The sequence below is a fragment of the Neoarius graeffei genome, chromosome 24, assembly GCF_027579695.1.
Source record: "Neoarius graeffei isolate fNeoGra1 chromosome 24, fNeoGra1.pri, whole genome shotgun sequence".
NCBI lineage: Eukaryota > Metazoa > Chordata > Actinopteri > Siluriformes > Ariidae > Neoarius > Neoarius graeffei.
In genome coordinates, this window is record NC_083592.1 from 12,937,984 (window position 1) to 12,950,327 (window position 12,344).

A 12,344-nucleotide genomic window follows, 5' to 3' on the forward strand; every position below is an offset into this window, starting at 1 on the left:
CACGTTACTTTCAAAAAGTAATTAGTTATAGTTACTAATTACTTTTCCCAAAAAGTAACTGAGTTAGTAACGGAGTTACTTTGTCATAAAAGTAACTAATTACCAGGGAAAGTAATTATTCCGTTACATTTTGTTCCCCCTCAAAAAAAATCAAATTCAATTAGTGTAATCATAATAAAAGTGAATGTTAAATGTGTTTAATGACTGAAATGGACACTTAACAGAACCAATTAGTAACGTTATTTACACTATATTAATATTTTTGTGGGACAATGTGAGATAAGACATCTATCAAATGTAATATATTTTTGCAGTTATTAAAATTATGTTACTAATTACTGGCCACTGACGAGGACAAACGCTTTGTTCCTCGACATAATGTGCATTGCACGTAAACACTCTTGCCTTTTATTTCAAGTAATGAAAAGTAATGGCTGTATTTCCAATGTGAAAGCGCAGTGTTGGGCTGACCGCTCGCCATCGCTGTGTCTTCCGATTGAAAGAGCGCGCAATCGTGCAGTAGGCGTGGCCTACCTACATATGTTGTCCAAATCTACTCTGATTGGCTTATTGTGCCGTTGTCTCGCGTCTCCCCGCCCCACACGAAAGCAGAGTAAAGAAAGGCTGAATGAGCAGCGTGCCAGATGAGAACAGCTTTAATAAAGTAACGCATAGTATTTTATTGTAAGTAACAGGAACGGCGTTATAACGATGTAAAAAGTAATTAGTTAGATTACTCGTTACTAAAAAAAGTAACGCCGTTAGTAACGCCGTTTATTTCTAACGCCGTTATTCCCATCACTGGTTATACATTTATGAGAGAAAAACTCTCATGCTTCCCTGCTTCCTGGCTGCAGTGCATTCTGGGAAATGTCGTTAAAAATCGCATAGCGTTTTACTCTTTTATATTTTGTGATCGAGGAGGGCAGACTGCATCTCCTATAACTCTCGTCTCAGCCATTTCAAAGTAACAGGGAACTGCTCTTTCACAATAATTATACATTTATAAACATCTAAGACAAAAAAGGACAAGAATAAACAAACCTGTCTGGTTTCTACCTTCACTGCCTGTTCCATCCAGGAAGCAAAAAACAATTGATCATGTGCTTACTGACTGCAGTGCATTCTGAGAAATGCAGTTGAAAATCTCTTAGTGCTTTATTCTTATATGTGGCATGATCGAGGAGGAAAGACTGCATTTCCTGTAACTCTCAAACTCAGCCATGGCATCTGCAGTGTGATGAATTTGATCCAACCTGGCTGGATCTGGTTCCTTGAAAAAAATCACTATTTTTTCTTTTTTTTTTCTTGTAAAATTTGTGGTACTTTAATCTCAGATTTTCTGACTTCTTAATTTCGAAACATTATGAGTTGTCCCCCACACACACACTCACACAAAATTATGACTATAATCTTGGAGAATATCTGAGTTTTTTCTCATAAATGTATTACTTGAATCTCTGAAATTCTGAGGGTTTTTTTCTCAGTGGCATGCAAAAGTTTGGGCACCCTTACTGAAAATGTCTGTTACTGTGAATAGTTAAGTGAGCAGAAGATGAACTGATCACCAAAAGCCATAAAGGTAAAGACGACACATTTCTTTTCAGCGTTTTCCGCAAGATTTGTGTATTATTTTTGTTTTGAGGTGGCACAGTGGTGTAGTGGTTAGCGCTGTTGCCTCACAGCAAGAAGGTCCTGGTTCGAGGGCTTTTCTGTGCGGAATTTGCATGTTCTCCCCGTGTCCGCGTGGGTTTCCTCCGGGTGCTCTGGTTTCTCCCACAGTCCAAAGACATGCAGATTAGGTTAACTGGTGACTCTAAATTGACCGTAGATGTGAATGTGAGTGTGAATGGTTGTCTGTGTCAGCCCTGTGATGACCTGGCAACTTGTCCAGGGTGTACCCCACCTTTCGCCTGTAGTCAGCTGGGATAGGCTCCAGATTGCCTGCGACCCTGTAGAACAGGATAAAGCAGCTAGAGATAATGAGATGAGATTAGATTTTTGTTTTGTACAATTGGAGAGTAAAAAAAGAAAAGGAACACCATGAGAAAGTTTGGGCACCCCAATACATTTGAGTTCTCAGGTAACTTTTACCAAGGTTCCAGACCTTAATTAGCTTATTGAGCTGTGGCTTGTTCAAATTCTTCGTTAGGAAAGGTCAGATGATGCATTCTGAATAATAAAATAATTGATGCTCACAAAGCAGGAGAAGGCTACAAGAACGTAGCAAAGTGTTTTCAGGTAGCAGTTTCCTCAGACTGTAATGGTATCAAGAAATGGCAGTTAACAGAAACAGTGGAGATCAAGGTGAGGTCTGGAAGATGAAGAAAACTTTCTGAAAAAACTGCTCATTGGATTGCTAGAAAGGCAAATAAAAAACCCTGTTTGACTGCAAAAGACCTTCAGAAAGATTTAGCAGACCCTGGAGTGGTGGTGCACTGTTCTACTATGCAGCAACACCTGAACAAATATGACCTTCATGGAAGAGTCATCAAAAGAAAACCTTTCCTGCATCCTAGCCACAAAATTCAGCATCTGAAGTTTGCAAATGAACATCTAAATAAGCCTGATGCATTTTGGAAACAAGTCCTGTGGACTGATGAAATCAAAATAGAACTTTTTGGCCACACTGTGCAAAGGTATGTTTGGAGAAAAAAAGGGTGCCAAATTCCAGGAAAAGAACACCTCTCCAACTCTGAAGCATGGGTGTGGATCGATCATGCTTTGGGGTTGTGTTGCAGCCAGTGGCACAGGGCACATTTCATTGGTCGAGGGAAGCATGCATTCAAATAAATACCAGCAAATTCTGGACGCAAACATCACACCATCTGTAAAAAAGTTGAAGTTAAAAAGAGGACGGGTCCTACAATAAGACGATGATCCAAAACACACCTCAAAATCTACAATGGAATACCTCAAGAGGCACAAGCTGAAAGTTTTGCCCTGGCCCTCACAGTCCCCTGACCTAAACATCATTGAAAATCTGTGGATAGATCTCAAAAGAGAAGTGCATGCAAGACAGCCCAAGAAACTTGTAGAACTGGAAGGCTTTTGCAAGGACGAATATGTGAAAATCCCCCAGGTAAGACCTGAAAGATTATTAGCTGGCTACAAAAAGTGTTTACAAGCTGTGATACTTGCCAAAGGGGGTGTTACTACTGTAGGTACTAACCATGTAGGGTGCCCAAACATTTGCTTCGGGCCCTTTTTCCTTTTTTTTGTCATTTTGAAAATGTAAAAGATGAAAATAAAAAAATTGTTTTTGCTTAAAATATAAAGGGAATGAGTCATCTTTAACTTTATGCCTTTTGGAGATTATTTCATCTTCAAGTTGCTTAACTGTTGACAGTAACAGCAATTTTGACCAGGGGTCCCCAAACTTTTGCATACCACTGTATATGAGCCATTCCACCGAATCGGTGCCATTTCCGTCCCTAGAAAATTATATGTATAAATGCACATAAAAATTTACTTTAAAATACATTTCCTTATTACGCAGAATGTCCTGCACATTGATCTGATTTCAAATTTCTCATCTCATCTCATTATCTCTAGCCGCTTTATCCTGTTCTACAGGGTCGCAGGCAAGCTGGAGCCTATCCCAGCTGACTACGGGCGAAAGGCGGGGTACACCCTGGACAAGTCGCCAGGTCATCGCAGGGCTGACACATAGACACAGACAACCATTCACACTCACATTCACACCTACGCTCAATTTAGAGTCACCAGTTAACCTAACCTGCATGTCTTTGGACTGTGGGGGAAACCGGAGCACCCGGAGGAAACCCACGCGGACACGGGGAGAACATGCAAACTCCGCACAGAAGGGCCCTTGCCGGCCACGGGGCTCGAACCCGGACCTTCTTGCTGTGAGGCGACAGCGCTAATCACTACACCACTGTGCCGCCCTGATTTCAAATTTAAGATATATAATTGTAAGGATTAATATGGTAAAAACTACCTAAAACACTGAAAAATAGCATGTGTTACCTGTCCCCACACTCTAACTTTATACTTAACTATGAAATATTATGATTAAAATCCTTCAGAAACAGTATTTCTTTTGCACTGTTGTGTGACTCCATATCCTATCCATGGTTTAAATATATTTTTTTTTCATAAGAAATCCACAATATCTTAGTTAAAATACACATTTTAGTTGTGTCCCTGCACTGTAAAATATAATAAGTTGACTTTACTTAAAAAAAATATGCAAAGTCGTTGCCTCAAAAAAAGTCATTTATGTTGATTTAGATAAATTAGATTGGGTTAACTTATTTTTTGTGAGTTTGCAGTACTCAAATTAACTTAGATTAGTTTGATTACATTAACTTATTTATTGTGAGTTTGCAGTACTCATCTTATATAATTTTGATTACATTAACTTATTTATTTTAAGTTTACAGTACTCAAATCAATGGCTTTCAGATATCTTTTTTCATAAATTTAACTTAATATTCATGAATTGTGAAAGCTTAATTCTCTAGTTTTACTCATCCTTCATATTGAGGCCAATTTAACTTTAATTTTCTTGACCAAAGAGTTTTGCGAAAGACAATAGGACACATGCTAATTTAATAAAAAAAAAAACAAACACACAATACAAGGTAATGAGCCCCCAAACAAAATGAATGGTGAACACATTGGATTTACTTTGCAATTAACATTTATTTTAAATGCTAAACAATGCATCATTTAAGGCTCTGGAAACATGTTCCACTTTTGTTAATCCTGGTGCATGTGCTGAAAAGATCGCGCGTAGATGGGGCAGGTCTGCGCATGTCTAAACACAACGCCCAAAGGACTCTGGGACAATAAATTATATTTTCTAATTTAACTGAAGTGGAGTACACTAAGTTAAGCGTGTTCTAACTTGAAATTAGCAGTTATTTATTTAATATTAGTGTTGACAACAGGTTGATGATTTCTAAGTTTGATTCACTAATCATTTCTAATTAATTTGAATATTTGCATTTACAGTGTGGGTTTTCACTCAGTCCTGTTACCCAAACATATTACCCCATCTGACAAATTTGGAACATTCCATAAATCACATGCTCAACAGGAAGTTACATCAGTTGCGTCTTCTGAAGGCCATGGGGAGACCAAAAGTTAGTTCTCTCATTTACTTTTCTGTATATTTGACTGTACCTTTGCCTTTCTGCCATCTACTTCTTTAATTACATTTTCTCTTTGCACTGCCTGTTTTCTGAGTCTGTTCTCGGGTCCTCACTTCACCTCAGCTCACCACTCCTGACAATTCAACACTCATTCTCCACTGGGTAGAGTGACATAATACACATAGGATTAGCGATATGCTAACAATATTGCATGCTATTGAAACAAATGAATGAAACCCGCTAGAAGGGAATAGAACATGTTTTTATTCCATTGAAAAAGTGTCCTGTATGTGTAATTATGCATAGTGTATACTATGCATAATACCGTGAGGGCGGCACGGTGGTGTAGTGGTGAGCACGGTCGCCTCACAGCAAGAAGGTTCCGGGTTTGAACCCAGCGGCTGGCGAGGGCCTTTCTGTGTGGAGTTTGCATGTTCTCCCCGTGTCTGCATGGGTTTCCTCCGGGTGCTCCGGTTTCCCCCACAATCCAAAGACATGCAGTTAGGTTGATGTGGGGCGGCCTTGGGCTGAGGTGCCCTTGAGTGAAGTACCTGACCCCTGACTGCTCCCCGGGCGCTCTGGTGTGGCTGCCCACTGCTCTGAGTGTGTGTGTGTGTGTGTTCACTGCTTCAGATGGGTTAAATACGGTACAGAGGATGAATTTCACTGTGCTTGAAGTGTGCATGTGACAAATAAAGGTTTCTTCTTAAAAAAAAAGTCCTGTCCCTTATTGATTCAATAATTATGAGACTCCTCTCTCTTCATACTCTTCCATCTTTACGACACAGAGAGAGAAAAAGTAGAAAGAAAGAAGAAAGCTGTAATATAATGTCAGTTGCCAGAATTGTGTGGTTTTTCTTTTTTTTTAATTCTTTCCTCATGCTTAGTTAATGATTAATAACTTTGTTAATTACTCTCTCCCTTCTGTTGGCACTTCTACTGTTGGCTTTGACTAAAGTGCCATTTGTAATCCAATGTACCATTGTCAAAGTGCGGACAAAGGAGGGAGAGGGAGTGTGAGAGAGAAAATGATCGCTGGCATTCGTAGATTGACAGTGAGCCAGTTTTCTGCAGGTGACTGGCCTTTAACATGGCTTCATTGGGATCCTGCTGTTAGGGTCAGGCACCATGCTTGTGCACGCACACACACACACAGTCGGAGCCTACAGCGAGCAGCTTCTCATCTGCCTTGTGAAGACAGCATGAACACTTCCTTTCTCTCGTTTTGTGAACAATTAGCTGTGATTGTGAGTTGATTAACAGGTGGTGCATAAAGCAGCTGGGTCCAAAGAAAAATAATGAACCCATCAGACCTTTGGCAGCTTTCGGTCTCTCCTCCTCTCCCTCTAATACATCGACTGTCACGCTGTAATATTGTGGCTGCGGTTCGAACAGCATGCCGCAGTGGGATCCCACTCCAAGTGCATAAATAATTCAGGAAAATGGGAGTGCAGGAATGAAAGAGAACGCTTTAGATGAAGGGAAAATGACAGCAGGAGGTCTATAGGAGGAGTCGGAAAAGTTGAGATGGGCACAGTGATGACATGGACAGACGGGCAGAAATGCGAAAAGGAATAGAAAGAGAGGGCGGGAAGACTGAGGCTCCCACATGTGCTGTCATTGTCCCTAAAACGGGATCAGTTACATAAAATGGCTCTATTTATAGCCTTTGCTCTCTTCAAAGCCCTGTCATTACACGACTCAACTGGTGCAAAAAATAAATAAATAAATAAATAAATAGAGTGAAAAAATATGAATCCCGCTTCCTCTCTTTTTAGCTCCTTGGAGGACCAGCTTGTTCTGTCACATGTAGTGTAAGTGGATTTCATTTAAACCTTTGTGCTGCCCTGCTGAATTTACTGCAAGAGAAACACCGTCTGTTTAAACACATATTCACGTAATACTGTACTTATGAGGACCAGAAACAAAGTGTCATTCTGAGGTCCTCTTTAATAAGAACACCAGTACACGTGCTCATTCATGCAGTTATTCGATTAGCAATCATGTGACGGCAGTACAATACATACAAACATGCACATACAAGTCAAGATTCTCAGTTCACATCAAACATCGAGTGAGTGGGTGGGCGGAAAGGACTTTTTGATGAGAGGACTGGTTTGGGCTGACAAGAAGGCTACGGTAACTCAAATAACACTCTGTACAAACGTGGTGGACTGAAAAGAATCTCAGAATGCACAACATGACAAATTTTAAGCTCTATGGGTTACAACAGATGAAAACCACATCAGGTTCTACTCCTGTCAGGTACGGAAGCCGCGAGAGGCCCTTCATATAATCTTTTTTTATTCACCTTGTTATCCCGAGATAACGACATAATTAATTCAGGATCTCGAGAAAACAACACAACTACTGTAATTCAAGATCTCGAGAAAACAAAACCATTATTCCGAGATAACGACATAATTAATTCAGGATCTCGAGTAAACAACACAACTAATTCGAGATCTCGAGAAACCAAAACAATTATTCCATGATCTCGAGAAAACAAGACAATTATTCCGTGATCTCGAAAAAACAAAACAATTATTTCATGATCTCGAGAAAACAGCTGAGATTTCTAGCAGAGCTGCACCCCACTGTGGGTCAGACAATGCAATCTGTCCCTGTGTCAACCCCTGATCAAAATATTGCCTTATTAGGTGATCGATTATTCCAGACATTCTAATGACCAAAGTTGCGTCTATACAGAATGAGAAATAGCCCCAAAGTCAGCATATCACAAGTCTCTTGGCGCACCTGAATGAACCATTTCTCAGCTGTTTACTCGAGATCATGAAATAATTTTGTTTTGTTTTCTCGAGATCACAGAATAATTGTTTTGTTTTCTCGAGATCTCGAAATAACGGTTTTGTTTTCTCGAGATCTCGAATTAGTTGTGTTGTTTTCTCGAGATCCTGAATTAATTATGTCGTTATCTCGGGATAACAAGGTGAATAAAAAAAAGGATTATATGAAGGGCCTCTCTCGGCTTCCGTAGTCAGGCAACTCTGAGCCTACATTTCAACAAGACAAGCTCACTCAAGCAGGACAGCTGTAGATTGGAAAAAGACTAGGTGACATTTTTCCAGTCTTTAACTGTCCAGCTAACTTTATTCCCCTATCTGTACATACAGTATCAGGAATCTACTGTTATACAGTTATTTCTCAGAGTGAGTGATCTGGATTTCTTCCCATCAGTTTAAATTTGCACATTTCCTGGGCAGAGTCCCCAATAAACTATTTCTTTCTTAAAACCAATTGTCTAATTACAGTATTACCTTATCTTCATTTAGCAGTGTTTCAATGGTTATATTCCAATGCTGCTACATACTGTCAAGGAGAATTGGTTGTGAAAGGTTGTGATTGAATGGGTGACGTGATCTACATTAATGACGTCTCCGTAAAAAAAAAAAAACCCGTGGATTTGGTGTCTGTATTAAGCTACCAAGAAGATCCTTGCTGTTTTAAGTAGCCATAAGTATCTAACAAGGCACTTTTTTGTTTTGTTTTGTTTCTCAAAGTGTGAAGCTAATGCTGTGGCACTAGGAGAGCAGGAGAAAATGAGACTGTGAGAAAATGAGGTCCAGGCGTTTCTAATTTTATATTTCAGCTCAGAGAGAAAGAGCAAGAGAGCGAGAGAGAGAGAGAGAGAGAGAGAGAGACTAGTGAGAGAAACAAGAAAGCAAAAAAGTTTGAGTGTCAGAAAACTTACTGACAAAGCCCTGACACCAGACAGAGACTCCTTCCTTAAAGTGCATATCCTGGACCAATTTCGGGGGTTTTTTTATATGAAAATATATCCCTTTACAGGGCGGCACGGTGGTGTAGTGGTTAGCGCTGTCGCCTCACAGCAAGAAGGTCCTGGGTTTGAGCCCTGTGGCCGGCGAGGGCCTTTCTGTGCGGAGTTTGCATGTTGTCCGTGTGGGTTTCCTCCGGGTGCTCCGGTTTCCCCCACAGTCCAAAGACATGCAGGTTAGGTTAACTGGTGACTCTAAATTGACCGTAGGTGTGAATGGTTGTCTGTGTCTATGTGTCAGCCCTGTGATGACCTGGCGACTTGTCCAGGGTGTACCCCGCCTTTCGCCCATAGTCAGCTGGGATAGGCTCCAGCTTGCCTGCGACCCTGTGGAAGGATAAAGCGGCTAGAGATGATGAGATGTCCCTTTACACACTCATCCAGAAGGGTAATTTTGCACAAGGCCGTCTGTCTACAGCAGAAAAAAATAAAATAAAACGCATCTAGAAAAATCCCAAGGGAGTCTGGAGCCATATTCGTGATGTCACCTGCGGAACCACCAGCAGGCTGTGAGAGCTTGCACGGTTTCAGTGCACAGCCTGTGTAGACCAAGTTTAGCAGATAGCGATTTTGCATTGAAATATGGAATTGTCACCTGTGTGCAATATTACTTCACCTTTGGATGAAGAATATAATGAGATGTCAGAATTATTTCTTACACTGGCAACAGTCAACTTGTGAATTGCCTTTTTTCTTGGTCTTTTTCTCGGATCTGCTTGGTCCTCGGCTTCGAGGGCCTCAGTGGATGCGGCACTTCGCCTTCTGTCAGGGGAGACGAACACGGTTGGCTCCTTTGTTTTTTTCTGATCAAGTTGCCCCGCGAAGCCCATTTCCCACTGCAAATAGTTCTCAAAGTCATCGGGCCTTGTGAAGTGAGCACCGCAAATAATGCTGTAGTCTGTAGCATGTAGCCAATTTTTCCGGGTGCCTCACATGAAGCGCTCCCATTTCTCTCTCATTGTCCGGTCTTTTGGGAAACGATGAGTACTAATCCCATCATGATTGGTGTTGCTACACCCTCCTACGATACATCTGTTAACCATTTTAATAATTACGTGATAACGTTGAAGAAATTTGCAGAAAACCACCAGGTCGTTTTCTCATAAACAAACCAGCGCTGACGTAGGATTCAGAAGGAGGCGTCCTGTATGCGGCGTCACGAAAATCAATGTTTGCCGGGAAATCCAAATGCCAAGTTTTTTCAGAGGCGGACCAGTTCACCTCAAATGGCTTGATTTCAACTGAATTTTTCTGGTATTGCGCAAGGTAAAAAAAATTGCACAAAATGCGACAGATATTTGACCAAAGTTTAATATAAAATAGGAGAATTGCATTGATCTTGCTCCTGAATGTACCCGTGATATGCACTTTAACATTAAGTAAGCTTCCTTTCCTTACAAAAAAACCTTCACCGTATTAATTCATCCACCCATCCATTATTCATAACCACTTATCCTGTGCAGGGTCGCAGGCAAACTGGAGCCTATCCCAGCTATGAGTGAGAGGTGGGGTACACCCTGGACAAGTCTCCAGATCATCACAGGGCTGACACATAGAGACAAACAACCATTCACACTTACAGTCAATTTAGAGCCACCGATTATCCTAACCACATGTCTTTGGACTGTGGAGGAAACCGGAGCACCCAGAGGAAAACCACGCAGACATGGGGAGAACTTGCAAAGGCACACAGAAAGGCCCCCGTCAGCTGATAGGCTTGAACCCAGAACCTTTTTGCTGTGAGGCGACAGTGCTAACCACTATACCACCATGCCGCCCCACCGTATTAATCTCATCTCATCTCATCTCATTATCTGTAGCCACTTTATCCTGTTCTACAGGGTCGCAGGCAAGCTGGAGCCTATCACAGCTGACTACGGGCGAAAGGTGGGGTACACCCTGGACAAGTCGCCAGGTCATCACAGGGCTGACACATAGACACAGACAACCATTCACACTCACATTCACACCTACGGTCAATTTAGAGTCACCAGTTAACCTAACCTGCATGTCTTTGGACTGTGGGGGAAACCGGAGCACCCGGAGGAAACCCATGCGGACACGGGGAGAACATGCAAACTCCGCACAGAAAGGCCCTCGCCGGCCACGGGGCTCGAACCCGGACCTTCTTGCTGTGAGGCGACAGCGCTAACCACTACACCACCGTGCCGCCCCCACCGTATTAATACTGTATTTTTTGAAAATCTGTTTATTTTTATTAGTAGTAGTAGTTTTTGGTTTTGTGAAGTGCTAGCCATACAAGTCCATGTGAATGAGTCATTACTATAGAAATGATAATGTACTAAAATGGTCATATTGTGATTTAACTCGCATCCAGAACTACCATCAGAGTTACAGCACTTTCTGACCAGTTAGATCTGAGTATTCAACAGCGCTGTGGTATGGTTGCATTAATACCAAATACAGGGTGCTTGAAGGAAAGATTTAAGGTTTAAGGTCCCATTGTAGATTTGTAGTTTCTACTATCCAAATTAAAGTGTGTGTGTGTGGGGGGGACTATTGCCCCTTTTCCACCAAAGCAGTTCCAGGGCTGGTTCGGGGCCAGTGCTTAGTTTGGAACCGGGTTTTCTGTTTCCACTGACAAAGAACTGGCTCTGGGGCCAGAAAAAATGGTTCCAGGCTAGCACCAACTCTTTGCTGGGCCAGAGGAAAGAACTGCTTACGTCAGCAGGGGGGCGGAGTTGTTAAGACCAACAACAATAACAAGACCGCGAAAGATTGCCATTTTTAAGCGTCGAGAAGCAGCAGCTGTACAAACGCGAAGTCATCTATTATTATTATTGTTGTTGTTGCTGCTGCTGCTTCTTCCGCATTGTTTTTGCTTCGATATTCGCGCCAAGGTTTATGCAAACGTAGCAATGTAACTGACGTATACAGCGATGTAACTGACGTATACAGCGACGTAATGACATGGCTTCCCTTAGCACCGTGAGCTATGGAAAAGCAAACTGGTTCTCAGCTGGCTCGCAAGTTGAACGAGTTGTGAACCAGCACCAGCACTGGCTCCGAACCAGCCCTGGAACTGATTTGGTGGAAAAGGGGTATGAGAGAAGTAGGAAAAAAACCAGCACAGACAAAGCCACTGAGGCCAAGTTTACATTAGACCGTATCCGTCTCGTTTTCTTCGCGGATGCACTGTCCGTTTACATTAAAACGCCTGGAAACGCCAGGAAACGGGAATCCGCCAGGGTCCACGTATTCAATCCAGATCGTGTCTGGTCCGGTGCTGTGTAAACATTGAGATACGCGGATACGCTGTGCTGAGCTCTAGCTGGCGTCATCATTGGACAACGTCACTATGACATCCACCTTCCTGATTCGCTGGCGTTGGTCATGTGACGCGACTGCTGAAAAACGGCGCGGACTTCCGCCTTGTATCACCTTTCATTAAAGAGTATAAAAGTATG

At 41.9% G+C, this 12,344-nt stretch overlaps 1 protein-coding gene across 1 annotated transcript in view; it reads right to left on the minus strand.

Moving 5' to 3' along the window:
* The window catches only part of trpm3 (transient receptor potential cation channel, subfamily M, member 3), a 421,760-nt gene that overhangs the window by 123,419 nt on the left and 285,997 nt on the right, over positions 1-12,344 (minus strand). The gene's annotated exons all lie outside the window — the stretch shown is intronic.